This window comes from Dendropsophus ebraccatus, chromosome 5 (genome assembly GCF_027789765.1).
Source record: "Dendropsophus ebraccatus isolate aDenEbr1 chromosome 5, aDenEbr1.pat, whole genome shotgun sequence".
Taxonomy (NCBI): Eukaryota; Metazoa; Chordata; class Amphibia; order Anura; family Hylidae; genus Dendropsophus; species Dendropsophus ebraccatus.
This window is the reverse complement of record NC_091458.1, coordinates 41,118,200-41,133,807: the sequence shown is the minus strand read 5'-3', so window position 1 is coordinate 41,133,807 and position 15,608 is coordinate 41,118,200. Positions and strand designations below refer to the sequence as shown.

General features: G+C 41.2%; 1 long non-coding RNA gene across 2 annotated transcripts; it reads left to right on the top strand.

Annotated features, from left to right (window-relative positions):
• Positions 1-213: 213 nt before the first annotated feature.
• On the top strand, positions 214-12,232 carry LOC138793493 (uncharacterized). Of its 2 annotated transcripts, none has more exons than XR_011363278.1 (3): positions 214-303; positions 1,936-2,045; positions 12,138-12,232. It is a non-coding gene; the product is annotated as an uncharacterized lncRNA (long non-coding RNA). The 2 variants fall into 2 exon arrangements; XR_011363279.1 differs by lacking the exon at positions 214-303 and adding an exon at positions 582-667.
• The last annotated feature ends 3,376 nt before the right edge of the window (positions 12,233-15,608 follow it).

The window sequence follows — 15,608 nt, the reverse complement described above, 5'->3', positions numbered from 1 at the left end:
AGCTCCGGTTTGCATCTTCAGTTCTTCTTGTCTTCCGGGTTCTTCTGCCCTCAATGGGAGAGAAAAGGCTACTGGTGCACCAGCTCGCTCAGCCAATCAGGGCTAAGCAAGGTGGAAGCCTTGTGATGCCGTCCAGCCAATGAAAGGGCTGCTGGTGTGTATGTGCACCAGTATTCTTTTCTCTCCCATTCATTCAAGCAGAAGATGCTGAAGGTGGAAGACTAGGCCCACCTTCAGGCTTGTGATGACATCGACACAAAATGGCACTGGGAGTAGAGGACGTGGCCAACAGTATTATGCAATGTGTGTTAATTTAGGGGAAAAAGCACCAGTTTTCCTTTAAGTTAAATGTAATATAAATCTACAAACAATAGCTGAGCTGCAGCGCCCTCTATGGGGTGCAGGTCTACAGAGAAATCCATGGCAAGCTAGCCACAATGGGGGAGATTTATCAAACATGGTGTAAAGTGAAACTGGCTCAGTTGCCCCTAGCAACCAATCAGATTCCACCTTTCATTCCTCACAGACTCTTTGGAAAATGAAAGGTGGAATCTGATTGGTTGCTAGGGGCTACTGAGCCAGTTTCACTTTACACCATGTTTGATAAATCTCCCCCAATTTCTATAGGCTCAGCCAGAAGCCCTTGAAGGACCCAGATGTGCTCTATGTATGTGATCCTCTCTAACCATTCTCTCTTTTTACAATTCGTCAGATAGTTGCAGGTTTCGAAGAATAGAACTTTGCATTAACAGCATGGCAGATATCCGACACCCAATGTTCTAGTATTACAGGCCTGTGCAGTGACAAGATCATTTTCTCGAAATCATTTTACTACATTTATCACTTATTTTACATTAAGATACCTTCTAGACAATCAATGGAAACAAGAAAACATCTATTACTTTAACATTCACGATCCTTATACTGTATATATGAATTATTCATGAATCCTTATACAACTCACCCATATACTTTGGTATAAGCTGTGTTAACACTGCAAATATGCATGGACCCATCATGTAACCCATCCTCATCATAAGAACATCCTTCACTTTCTCGCTCATACATTTCACTTATCTCGATGGCGGAGGCGATGAACGTTTATGGCCGTCATTTGTAGAGACGTCTACTATACAGAAAGCATTGGGCTAAATAAATTGCCATAATTATTTACAATCCTTAATAAATGGGGATTTTTTATGGTGATGGTTATACTTCCCTATAACATCCCCCTTTCTTGCTCATTTGCGTTTCCAATCACCTCCGCTTTGGGATTCGTGCGTTTCCGTATTTAATGATAACTCACCAGAGGTCTCCGGCTGTTTAGCATAACCAAGGATGGACATTAAATAGAATTAAGCACCAGTGCCTATCATTCCCTGCTTTGTACATTCTGTCATATCCATGGCTGCTCAGGTTAATACAGGAGATAAGCGATACAACCTGTTATCTGAGAGAGCAGTATAATATGCGCCACATAAAATGGATTCACTTGAGCCGAGGAGAAAGCAATTCATCCATCTCTCTTTGTTATTTATGAAGGTGATTGATGAGAATACAGCTCAGGAGGCAAAAAGCCGCAGCCTGTGCTCCATCTCATATTAATGCATTCATCGGCATGATGACCTTGAAGTGTAAATTGCAGGGGACCCGCTTTGTAATCAATGTTTTACCTTCCTTAATGACTAGATGACACTAAAAAAGATACCGATACTTTTGATAGCACGCCATTTATTCCGCCGTGACACAAAGGTTGTTTACTCGGCATGAAAGGCGGCAACGGGTTGTTTTTCAATACCTGCAGTTTATAAAAAGTATTGACGCAACAGATTTTGTTTTTTGTTTTTAACTCTCTTCTCTTTATTTTATATATTATTGTATAATGTACATACAGTATGAATTCATGTAATAATTCACAGTAAATGTTTTCCACAGGCGTGTATGCTGGCCTCACCCTCATATAGTTTAGCACTTAAATAACCCGAAAAAATTGTATAGTAAAAGCTTTACCAGGAGCGTCCTGTATGTGCTGTATCTGTGAGGAGGTAAGTGGTGAGGCAATGCCACACAGGACCTATAATACTGAATGACTTTGACTTAAAGGGGTACGCAAAAAAAAAGTTTTTAAAATGACCTTGTATCAAATAAAAAATTACTTCTACTCATAAATCTCAAGACTTCCAGTATTTATCAGCTTCTGCATGTCCTGCAGGAAGTGGTGTATTCTTTCCAGTCTGACACTCTGTGCTCTCTGCTGCCACCTCTGTTTATATCAGGAACTGTATAGAGGAAGAGAGTTTTTTTTAAGGGATTTGCTATTGCTCTGGACAGTTCCTGACATGGACAGGGAAAACAGCAGAGAGCACTGTGTCACACTGAAAAAAAAACACTTTGTGAAGGGCATACAGCAGCTGATAAGTAATGGAAGGCTTGAGATTTTTAAATAGAAGTCATATACAAATCTGTATAACTTTCTGACACCAGTTTAAATTTTTTCTCCTCTGCAGTACCCCTTTAATACTTAATATGGGCAGCATGAAATCCCAACAACCAAAGTACTGTGCAAATGTTTTAGGCAAGTCTAGAGTCTAGGCTCATTTTTAGAGGTTTGACTATATATATATATATATATATATATATATTTCCTCTTCCCATTATTTATACATTATTAGGCCATGCTCATACTATGTTAGAGACTGGCCGTTCCGGTCGCAGAACGGATGGTCTCTGAAAAGATCATCCCAGCCGGTACTGCAGTACGGGCCGGATGATCTTTCCTGCTGCAGAGTTCTGATGTGGGCGCATCTGTGCGCGCCCGCATGAGAACTCCCCACAGCACACAATGGAGCAAGCTGCCGCAGCCGCTCGCTCTATAGTGTGCAATGACATGGTTTTCTACAGCCGCTATTCACTGAATAGCAGCCGCAGAAAACTGACATGTCAGTTCTTTGCGGCGGCGCTAGGGATCCCGGCCGGAGCCTATACTATGTGTATTTGCTCCAGCCGGGATCCCATAGACGGAGAGTTAACATATATTTTCATAATAATCATGGCTGTTGTACAACGGACGTGGTTTTAGGAAAATAAACGTTGTGTGAACATAGCCTTAATTAGTTATTTATTAATAGTTGGTTTTGAGGTGCAAATAAATCAGCTGATGATGTCATTGCAGTCAATGACATAATCATAGTCACAAGCCACTGTACTCCCTTTCTGTATAATTCTTCACTGTGACCCTTGCACCCCCATGTGTAATCCCATTCTTAAAAAAAAAATTAAAAAAATTATAGAATTATATTACAGAATACATTGGACTAATTTTCTACAATCCAGTAAAAAAAAAAAAAAAAATATATATATATATATATATATATATATATATATATTTATTATCCTCCAGAAATAAATCAAACTCTATAAGATTTTACACTGACATAAATGTATTCGTGACATTTCATTAAAAAGATTTGCAGACCTGTGGTTATCCATTATCCTCATGGATCTGTGTCTGGACGGATCAGAGCAATTAATACAATTACTTTTGTCTGTTAATTGAACTAATTAAATAAATCAGAACCTGCTTTTAACTTTTCTTGCTGGTCTGGTTCAATCGCTAACCTACTTAATCTGAATTTGTCATTGGTTTCATTCTGGCCCATGTAAGGGGCAGGATATACAGACAGGGACGCTGGTTACTACAATGTAATCCTTACCTGCAGCCATGTTTTTCCCGTTTATTGATGGACCCCATCCAGCTGACGGCCGCCCCCCGCCCCACTGATTGATGGCTTTTAGCCTATAACCCGTAGAGACAAAAAGCTGTCAATCAGCAGGCGGCGGGCAAAGGAAGCTTCAGCTCATGAATATTGAGGACTATTGAGCGTGACTAGTGCTCTGCACAAGATATCAGAGGAATGGATGCATTATACCATGGAAGTGATACATCATTGTAACCAGCATCTTGTCACTAGTTAATAGTCCTCAGATAAAACCTGTGACACATTCCCTTAAATATCAAAAGCAATAGGGATCTTCTGTGCCAGATGAAAATGATTTCTCTTCAGATCAATAACAGGTTTGTTACCTTTCAATTAAAAAGGATTTCCTGTGTGGTTAAAGATTCATAATTGTGATAATATATACAGAATCCACCTCAAATCTATCTATCTATCTATCTATCTATCTATCTATCTATCTATCTATCTATCTATCTCCTATTTATCTCCTATCTATCTATCTATCTACATATGGACTCATATTCACAGTGGCGCCACATCCCACAAATTTTAGGGCTATAGCAGAGATGTTTTATAACTAGTGATGAGCGAGTACTAAAATGCTCGGGTGCTCGTTACTCGAAACGAATATCTCCTGATACTCGAGTGCTCGTTTTGAGTAACGAACCCCATTGAAGTCAATGGGAAACTTGAGCATTTTTGCAGGGGATCCAAGTTCGATAGAGGGAAGGTCGTGTGAAAACCTGTCAACCTCAGAAAATGATGGACACACCACGGAAATGGACAAGAAACAGCAGGGGCAGCATGTATGGATGCCTCCAGTGTCGGACTGGGGTACCTTGGGCACACCAGGGACTTTAATTCTAGAGGCCCACCCTACATATACCAGATATAACCAGTATCAAACCTTTCACATTACTACAGCGACTTTGCACAGAGCTGTGTATGTAACCAGCAATGCTAGCTCACTGCTCTTAAATTGTCAGTCTCTCTATGCAAACAGCATAGCATACCCCTTAATTTTCTTGAAAGTAAAATCCCTGATTTTATCTTTTCCCTGCAGCATACTGTATATATGATGTATATTTATGGTGGTGTCCATGTTGCTATGATATGCTATGATTGGTGTGACCCTGTCACTTGAAAAAAACCTTTCGACAAACCTTGCAGATGTAGGTATAAACCTTGCGTTGCAAGCTTTTTTCTGCTCCATCCTACTTGCCCTCATTGTGCAGGTGATAGATCTGTGTAGCAGGCAGATATCCAGCTTTATGATTCTGCAATATGTGATGGACCCCCAACTCCCAAGGATAATAAGTTAAACCAAAGAACGCAAAATAAAGACACAACACATTGTAATCAGGTGTCAAAGGGTCCCAATTTTATTTAAATTTACATGACACTGAAAATGGCAGACCCCCAACTCACAAGGAGTCACCATCCAGCACTCAAGTGAGGAAAAAAACCCTGTGGGGGAAACCTCAAGGGAGCCATGGCTGGATAGTTGCCCCTCCCCTGGGCTTAGAGGGTAATGCCATACTATAAATATAATACACTGGATGTAAGAGATCTGGCTGCAATATCTGTCACCTTATTGATGGCTAGGCGGATGTATCTCTTCTCCCTCAAAGATTCAGCTCAAGAAGTTGGAGACATGATGAAGGGGTAGTCTAAAGCAGACCACCCCTTTTCCTCTGCTAGAACCTCCAAATTATACCAAGGGTAAGGGGCAGTAAAGTAGTCAAGCTCAAGGTCCTCTGGCGCATCCAAGATGGCACTGATCAGGGTGCGGTGCATTGCTTTATGGAACCTTCTTTATGACATCACAGTGCACGGTTGTCATCACAGTGCACGGTGGTCATCACAGTGCACGGTTGCCATGGTTACTGCAGACAAACAAATCTGAAGCATTAACCCTTTAACCCATAGCTGCACCAGGACGTTACTGAACGTCCTCGTGCCGCTATGGGAGTTCAGAGGGGGGTCGCTCGGCGACCCCCCTCTGAACTGCCGCGATCCCGGGTGCCGCATGTAGCCCGGGATCGCGGTTATTAGTGGGCACGGTCCGATCGCCGTGCCCGCTAATTAAGTACTTAGAAGCAGCTGTCAAAGTTGACAGCTGCTTCTAAATACTTGCTCATATCCATCCCTGGTGGTCTAGTGGGGGGACCGCCCCCCCCTGCGGCGTGATTGCGGGGGGGGCGATCCCCGCATCCATCCCGGCCGGGGTCTGTGCCGTAATGGCGCTGATCCCGGCTCGGCATTCTATTGCTTTTGGCTGCAGCAGCCAAAAGCAATAGAACACCGATCTCATGGATTCATGCAGTATAACTATACTGCATGGATCTCTATGAGAGATCAGAGTGCATATACTAGAAGTCCCCCAGGGGGGCTTCTAGTATATGTGTAAAGTAAAAGAAAAATGTATTTTTAATAACACAAAATCCCCTCCCCTAATAAAAGTCTGAATCACCCCCCTTTCCCCATTTTATAAATAAAAATAAATAAATAAATTAATAAACAAACATGTTTGCTATCGCCGCGTGCGTAATCGCCCATACTATTAATTAATCACATTCCTGATCTCACACGGTAAACGGCGTCAGCGCAAAAAAATCCCAAAGTGCAAAATTGCGCATTTTTGGTCGCATCAAATCCAGAATAATTGTAATAAAAAGCGATCAAAAAGTCATATATGCGCAATCAAGGTACCGATAGAAAGATCACATCATGGCGCAAAAAATGACACCTCACACAGACCCATAGACCAAAGGATAAAAGCGCTATAAGCCTGGGAATGGAGCGATTTTAAGGAACATATATTTTCTTTAAAAGGTTTTAATTTTTTACAAGCCATCAAATCAAATAAAAGTTATACATGTTACATATCGTTGTAATCGTAACAACTTAAGGAACATATATAACGAGTCAGTTTTACCCCAGGGCGAACGGAGTAAAAACAACCCCCCCCCAAATAAAAAAAAAAAACATTTTTTTTTTTCAATTTCACCACACATATAATTTTTTTCTGGTTTCCCTGCACATTTTAGGCAAAAATTACATCTGCCATAGCAAAGTACAATTAGTTGCGCAAAAAATAAGGGCTCATTTGGGTCTCTAGGTGGAAAAATGCAGGCGCTATGGCCTTATATACACGAGGAGGGAAAAACGAAAACGCAAAAATGAAAACTGGCTGTGTCCCCTAAGGGTTAATGACTGCCGATGCACTTTACTGCAGGGGGTCACTAAACACACTTGTGACCAAGCAAACAGCTTATGGTTAGGCCACACTAAGAACACTAAATAATATGGTTTGATGCGGCCTATAGCAACCAATCATAGCTCAGATTTCGTTTCTCAAATTATTGTGGTAAAATAAAAGCTGAAGTGTGATTGATTGCCTTGCGCAGTCTAACTTGCCCATAGCAACCAATCAAAGCTTAGCTTTAATTTTATAAGAGCTTGTTAAGATATGAAAGGTGAGTTGTGATTGGTTGTTATAGGCGAATCAGACTGTGTTTTGTCTATGGCAGGTTGATAAAGCTGCTCCATTGCTGTAAAGCTTATGATAATCATGACTGAAAACACATGACATGAGGCTATAATGCTTTGCAGTCAGCCCTTGCTCCATACCTCACAATTTTTTGGAGGGAAACTTGTGGCTTACAGACATTTCTATACACTACAATTCCCAGCATTTCCTGTCACTCAGTCTAGAACCCACCAGTATATGGTTATATACAGTGGATTTGTTAGCATTAAGGAGAGTGCTGACAATCTGATTTAATTGTATGTTGAAAGGGCTGCCAAATAGTATTAGTAATAAAGCTGGTGAGATGAATAGACAAGGAGGGCATCCCTACCTGGAAATCCTCCAGAGTAAAGACAAGCAGTATGGGTCACATATAAAACTACATTTCCCAGGCACCCCCAGGGCCACACTGTGCAGGCTGCAGCCCCTCCTCCTGTTTCCCGACTGCCAGCAGAAGCACATAGAGCAGATAGAGGCAGCCTAAGAGGAGGAGGTGGCAGAGGGTTCCAGGGGAGATGAGAGAGGCTGCGCTAAATCTGCACACTAGGTGTTGTTACTTGTCACCCCAGTCACTCCCTGCCTCTATGTCATATGATGAAACCTAGGTTACTACATAGATGCAGTAAGTGACCGGGTGAAAAGCATGTGCAGCAGTGTTGGGGGTTATATGTCATCTTGCAGCTTCTAGACAGGGAGGCCCACCTCCTGTTTAGGGGCCCACCAAAGGGTAGGGCCCACCGGGGGATTCCCCTGCTCCCCTATGGGCCAGTCCAAGCCTGGATGCCTCTGAGGCTGCCTAATTGCACAATTATGCCAAATTCTGGGCAACAGCTGTGAGATACAATCTGTTGGTGGCTGCACCTATATACACTCTGTGACACCCCCTTTACACTGTGGAAGCAGTAGTGAACTTAGATATGCCTTGCGTAAGAAATACAGAAATCAGAAAATATAGTAGAGGTCCCAATAAAATAGTACTGAGCACTTCTTAGGGGTCTGTATGCAACACCTTATATCCCCTTTCTACCAGTAGCCGGTCACCACAGTGTGCTGCTGAAATTGTGGTAGCTGCACTGCAAGTCCCAGCCAGCAGTCTGTAGTAATACAATTTAAAAACGATTTGAAGCCCTTACAAGGGCTGTTTGGTTGTTTCGCTAGTATTCCCTGCCTACTGGACCGCTAATTCCCTCCCTAAAGCTCTTTCTGACCAGCAGCAGCTCTGTCCCTGATCTCTCACAGCATGCGTCTGAAGCGAGTACTGCCGGCTGCGCGTTTTATATGGCAGGGTCATCTGATCTGGCCAACCAATTGCTGCTATCGACATGTATGGGTCCCATGTGATCTCAGGATGCACCAAAGAGTCTCCTGCATGTTTATTGGCTGAGAAATTGCGCCCAAACTTACAGGAAACGGATGATGAGATGAGTATTGTAAGATGCTCGTCCGAGTAACGAGTACCATCGAGTACCCTAATACTCAATCGAGTACCAAGCTTGGACGATCATGTTCGCTCATCACTATTTATAACCTCTAATGTAGAGTTTATATAATTTTTCCATTAAAGAAGTGGTTTTATAAAATTGTGCTGGAATGTGCTGGTGCTGGAGTCTGTCCTATTGTTCCATGAAGAAAAAATCTTATTTATTGTTGGAAAACAAACAAACAAAAAAATTTACATTTATTATATTGTACAGTCAGGAGACTGTAACGATTTCCCACAGCAGTTCCTGTGCAACTTGTACAGCAAGGACAGTATTGCAGCTTTCAGCCAACTGGGGAGCTCATTACAGCCCACTCACACAGCACAGCAGGGACAACGTACGGTATGGCAGCAGGTGACAAGATAACGGCAGGCTCTGCAGCTCTACATCTGGCGGTAGGGAACATCGGGGTTGTTGGCAAATGGCGGTCTCATGTCCTGCATGCAGCTGCTCTGCAATGGATAGTGAAGGTAGGGGACAATGGTGGCTGACTAAAAAGAATCACAGTTGCATGCCCTGGTGTTCTGTTCGGCGGCATGCTTCCAAACAAAAACTTTGCTAGGTCTTACTTTTGGGGGAGGCCTTATATTTAGCAATACAGCAAAACGTCTATTAGGTCATATTTTCAGAGGATGTCATATTTTCGGGAAAACTGGGGTATTTCCTAAGCTCCTGAGCTGAATTCATTTTCTTTTGTTTAACTGTATTTTTGTTTAAAGGGTTTCTCAGATTAAAACTTATTTGTCCCCGATCCACAGGATAGGGGACAAGTAAGAGATCCCAGGTGGTCAGACCTCCGACTCTGGACTGGATTCAATGAAAAATCCCAACATAACAAATATATTGTAAAAAAAGGAAAAAAACATGAGGCAAACAAACAGGACAATAAACAATGGGAAGGGGGAGACAATGAGGTGGAAAGGCAGGGTTTAGTAGAGATGTCCTAACTGACAAGGGCAAAAAGGGGGAGTGAGGGAGTAAGCAAGGTTACTAGGACCAATGTCCTAACCAAGTCCTAATCTAATAAGTGTCCCATGGGGATCATACTGGGTGAAAAAAATTTTGAATTCATTTTATGGGGCAGAAATAAATAGGGGTAATAATGAGTAATAATCAAATAATGCGATTCCGCAAATTTTTGGGGGGTTCCATGTTTAACAGTAAAACTGGCATTTTTTCTTTATTCTATAGGTCAGTCTGAACACAGCAATACGTTACTAGGTTTTCTAACGTTTTTCTATTTTTAGTAGCAGTAAAACATTTTTTTTTTGCAAATAGGCATATTTAAAATGGCCGTATTGTATGTGCTTTTATTTTTTCACCTACAGGGTCGTATGGGGTGTCATTTTTTGATCTCTAGTTTTTATTAGTAACATTTTTTTCTAGATCAAACGTATTGATCGTTTTTTATAAATTTTTTATACATAAAATGTCATTTAAAAAAACAAACAATCTCCACGGAGGAGATGTACAAAGCATTTAGGTACTCTCATAAGTTACCACTAGCATGTGCAGCGCAGGAGAAGAATTATAAAGTGTTATCAAGATGGTACAGATGTCCCGACCTTCTCCATGCAATTTACCCTCCGACCCCGGATGTCTGCTGCCGGTGTGGTATAGAAAAGGTCACTATGATCCATGTGTGGTGGGAGTGTCAGGTTTTACATGGGTTCTGGAAAAATGTCTTTGCAATATATGAGGAAATGTCGGGCTTTTCCATAGAATTCTCTCCTAAAATAGCTCTGTTGTTTATTATACCTGGATCCATATCTTCGGTCAAGAGAGGCCTCTTACGACATTTATTGATAGCAGCTAGAACAGTTATTCCAAGGCATTGGAAAGAGACAAGTCCCCCAACAATAGTTGAATGGGTACATGAAGTTAACTTTATTAAAAGAATGGAAGAATTAGCCTCAGAGAAAAAGATGGCCCCACGTAGGCCTCAGCAATCGTGGTTTAAATGGGTTAAGTTCTTAGACTCTCAGCGTTTCCAGATGTTTGTGGGCTGAGAGTCCCAAGCAGGAATATATATGTAACACATAGGAATTTATTTATTTTTTCTTTCTCTCTCGTGTGTAAGAAGAAGCAACGAATTTAATTTGTATGTATGTATGTATGTATGTATGGATCTATTTACTTAGTTTCTGTTTTTGTATCCTATTTAATTTATTTATGTGTATGTATGTGTATATGCATGTATATATATATATATATGTTTATGTGTATATATATATATATATATATATATATATATAAGTATATATATTTTTTTCTTTTTCTTTTTTTTTTTTCTTCTTATTTTGTATTGTTTGTTAATGTGTATGATTTTTGTAAAAAAAAAACCGTTAAATAAAGATGGTAAAAACCCCCCAAATCTCTGCATTTTGTTACCGCTTTTTGTTTATGCCGTTCACCGTGTGGGAATAGTATTCTTTTATTTTAATAGATCGAACTATTATGCACGCTATGGCATATAATATGTTAATTAACTTTATTACTTTTTATGTGTTTTATGTATAAAATGGGAAGGGAGGGTGATTTTCACTTTTATTGGGGGAGGGGCTTTTGGGCATTTTGTAAAACATTATTTTTTTATTTTTTACCCTTTTATAGTTCCCTTAGGGAACTATCACTGACATACATTGGATCAGTAACACTGATCACTGCTATGCTATAGCATAGCAGGGATCAATGTTATCTGCAATCTTCTGATAGAGCTTGCCTGTGGCCTGTGGCAGGCTGAATCAGAACACCAAACAGAGGACTGCACGGTGGTAGGGAGAAGACCTCCGGCAGTCAGGAAATGGGATTGAGACCCCCGCAGACACACTGCGGGGGTCCTGATCGCTAAGTGACCAGAGATGCTTTGGTCACTTATACTTAAACGCTGCGGTGGCGGCGCGATCGCTGCTTTTAAGGGGTTAATGGCCCGCCATTGAGGGTGAGGGCCTGGCTGCAGATAGCAACCGATCCTCACCCGCTATGGGGCGGGCTCAGCTTGTGAGCTTGCTCCATAGCCCGGGACCGCGCCAGGGCGTACATTTACTCCCTCCTGCGTTAAGGCCCAGGCAGCTGTGTCGTTAAGGGGTTAATATTCCTATACATATGGGCCCAGATTTATAAATTTATTATAAATTATTATTTTACCAGAGCTGAAGGCTGAGCTGTTATTGGTTGCTGTTGGCAGTTTACACCAGTCTATATTTTACACCTTTGATAAATCTCCCCCCCAATGTCTACACCATAGTCAAAGGCTCTTTATAGAGCATCCAAATAATACTGCCATACTGTTTCATTAATGAATAATACAGCCACGTAAGGCCCTTAAATGTTTTGACAAGCCTTTTCATTCCATGTTTTTTAATTGATTTATTTGTCTTTCAATAGGACAATGAACCCGACCACCTCTCTAATACATGTAAGGGCTATCTGACCAAAAAGGAAAGTGATACAGTGCTGTGTACGATGCCCTGGCCTTCGCCCAAACTGAGATAGTATGGAATGAGTTGGTATTAGAATGAAGGTAAAGCAGCCAACAAGTATTCAGCACCTCTAGGAATTCCTTCACGACTATCTCATGGAGCTGATTGAGAGATTGCCAAGGGTGTGCAAAGCTGTCAAAGAAAAGTAGCAAACTTTTTTCTTTACTATGTAATTGCACATAAACCAATAAAACCAATAAATAAAAAAAGGTTACATGTTTGAATACTACTGTATATAAATAGGTGAAGAAATACACAAGAAATATTAAAAGGGTTAGCCACTTTATAGTATAATTGTTCAGTGTACAGTATTAGTAAGTGTACTCGCTGCTATTACCGACAGCAGCTCCCTGTGTACCTCATAAAGATAATATCAGACTCCTCCTTCTCCAGCCTGGGCTGTCTTGCTCTGTGGTGATTCCGTCCATAAGATGGCTGGCATGGAGGAGCATGTGACCCCACCCCACCCACAAGTGTCTAACACTGAGTCTGTATATGCCTATGGTGGACACTGGGGGGGGGGGGAAGCATGATCACATGCTCCTCCATGTCGGACATCTTATGGATAGACTCACCACAGAGCAGGACAGCACAGCCTGGGGGAGGGGAGTCTGATTTTATCTCTATAGGGTACACAGGGAACTGCTGTCAGTATATACAGTGAGTACAGTTACTAATACTGTACACTGAAATGTTTTATTAAAAAGTGGCCAACCCCTTTAACAAACACTTACAAAAAAAAAGCATACAAATGAATATTCTCTCTGGTATCCAGGATCAGGAGGATCTGTACACTACAGCACAGCTATCTGAAGTGATGCATCCCATTAAAATAAAGCACAGCTCATATAATTGATGAGATTTTTATGTCACCGCCACCACTCAGCATACACCGCTACTTAATGTACTTTGATGGCCTGAATACATTTGTCAACAACTAATAATTTTTCGCAATACTGGCTAATTCCTACCATAAAATGTCTTCTACGGTATAAGCCGGACAGACAGGCATCATTAAGGCAAAGTGCACAAACAAGGCAGAAAGAGCTTCTGTCGCTCTCCAATTAATAGATATTACTTATTCCAGACATTTATTTTACATTATACATACTATGCAATAAAGTAGGGCAACTCCGGGAAAAAAAAACTTATTAAAATCAACTGGTGTAAGAAAGGTATACAGGTTTATAGATTACTTCTATTTCAGTACTTATCAGCTGCTGTGTGTGCTGCAGGAAGTGGTTTATTCTTTCCAGGTTGACACAGTGCTCTCTGCTGCCACCTCTATCTGTTACATGATCTGTCCAAACATGGAGAGGGCTTTCTATGGGGATTTGCTACTGGTCTGGACAATCCCTGACATGGACAGAGGTGCAGCCGAGAGCACTGTGTCAGACTGGAAGGAATACAGCACATACAGAAGCTGATAAGTACGTAAGACTTGAGATTTTTAAATCGAAATAATTGACAAATCTCTTTAACTTTCTGAAACAAGCTGATTAAAGATTTTAGATGGAAAACATTGACTCAAGATAATGACTTGCCTAAAAGTCACCACTCCACCCATCTGACTTGACTCTATGCAACTGGGTTGCTATAAGAGTTTGGATATCTGGAGATGTCACTAGAGCCATAGCTGATAAACCCCCATATTATATGCCCTCTATGATATACATAGAGCAAGCAATGTTTTTTTGGTAGAGGATAATACCTATTTAGACTATTATTTCCCATGGATTAGTACTACTCTCTTTTTGAACGCTATACAAAAAATCTGGCAAGGATTAAGGGCAAAAAGAAAGTCTTTGGCTACCGACAGGATTTCCTGTCTAGGGTCACATGTCTCTGGGTTACGCTCTCTGCCAGGATGCGGGTGATATACTCAGAACACATTGCTCTCTTCTAAGAGAATGAAACCGCATTATAGCACAACGGTATAATGGTAACAATCCGGCACTGCCCAACTTACGGATACGCTGTATCTGGTGTGTGTGGAGCCAGGAGCCAACTCAAAGGATGCAAGTTTTGGTTTTGTCTGCAGGTATTCGAAACCGCATTATGTTGCTTTTTTTTTTTTTTACAAAGTAAAAAGAACATTCTCATATATAGAATTATAGAAATTGTTTTATGCAATATAAATCTGGTGTAGCAAACAAACAGACAGGCTGCACAAATAGATCTCCAAACAGTATAACATTGAGTATCATACTGGATCCAGCCTAGAAGAAGGAGCTGTCCAGCTGCTGAAGGTAGCGTTTCTGTGCTGCAGGCTCAGGTCAGTACAATCTATAGATTTTCAAGGTCATAGAAACTATTACAATAAATCTCTGAGGGCAACTATATCAAAAAGTAGCCTCCTAGCCAAGTAATGATGGGTCATTCTATTGATAAAGTAGCTTTACTGACTGCATGTTATGATGCATTGAGACTCTTCATATCATCATTCTTAATGGTAAAATAGGAAATACTCAAAATAACCAGTAAATTAAATTGCTTTTTGATGGAGTCCCAGCTCTTGCTAGACATTTCTATGCAAAGTCTTATCCCATTAACGTCATCTGTAGTTGTTCCCCCATGCTGTATACATCCCCTCTCTGCAGTAAGGACTCCCTCCCTCCCCACTCTGTAGTTCTTCCCCTATACTGTATACTTCTCCCCTCTGCAGGTAGTCCCCATATTGTATACCTTCCATCCCCCTCTGTAATTGTTCCCCCATAGTATATACATCCCTCCTCTGCAGGTAGTCCCCATATTGTATACCTTCCATCCCCCTCTGTAATTGTTCCCCCATAGTATATACATCCCTCCTCTGCAGGTAGTCCCCATATTGTATACCTTCCATCCCCCTCTGTAATTGTTCCCCTATACTATATACATGCCTCCTCTGCAGGTAGTCCCAAAGCATTATACGTCTTTCTCACCTCTGTAGTGGGCCCATGTACCCCCCCCCCATATTCAATGTCCCCTACTGTGCATCTTCTTACCCCTCCTGTCTCCCCTGCAGCTTGTGTTGAGCAGGTGGGGCGGAGCATAACAAGTCTGGCACTGATTGGCTGATGCTCAGTCACCCGGTGTCAGGGATCTGGTCAGCTGAGTTCAGCTGGTACCTAGGGCTTATTTTGGAGTAGGGTTTATATAAAAGCTAAATACGTCATTTTAAGCGAAAATAAAACAATGTAGAACTTTTTCAAACTCAATATTTAGAAAAAACAGGTGGTAAATAATGTTCATTATTTGGGCGGTCATAATTAATTACAGTCCTTGTTCTATATTGTGTGCGCACTGCCGGCCAAAATCCCATTGACTTCAAGGGAGCACATTATTATATTGAAAATACAACCGTATCTTACTTTTATTTTAGGCACACTGTTCACAC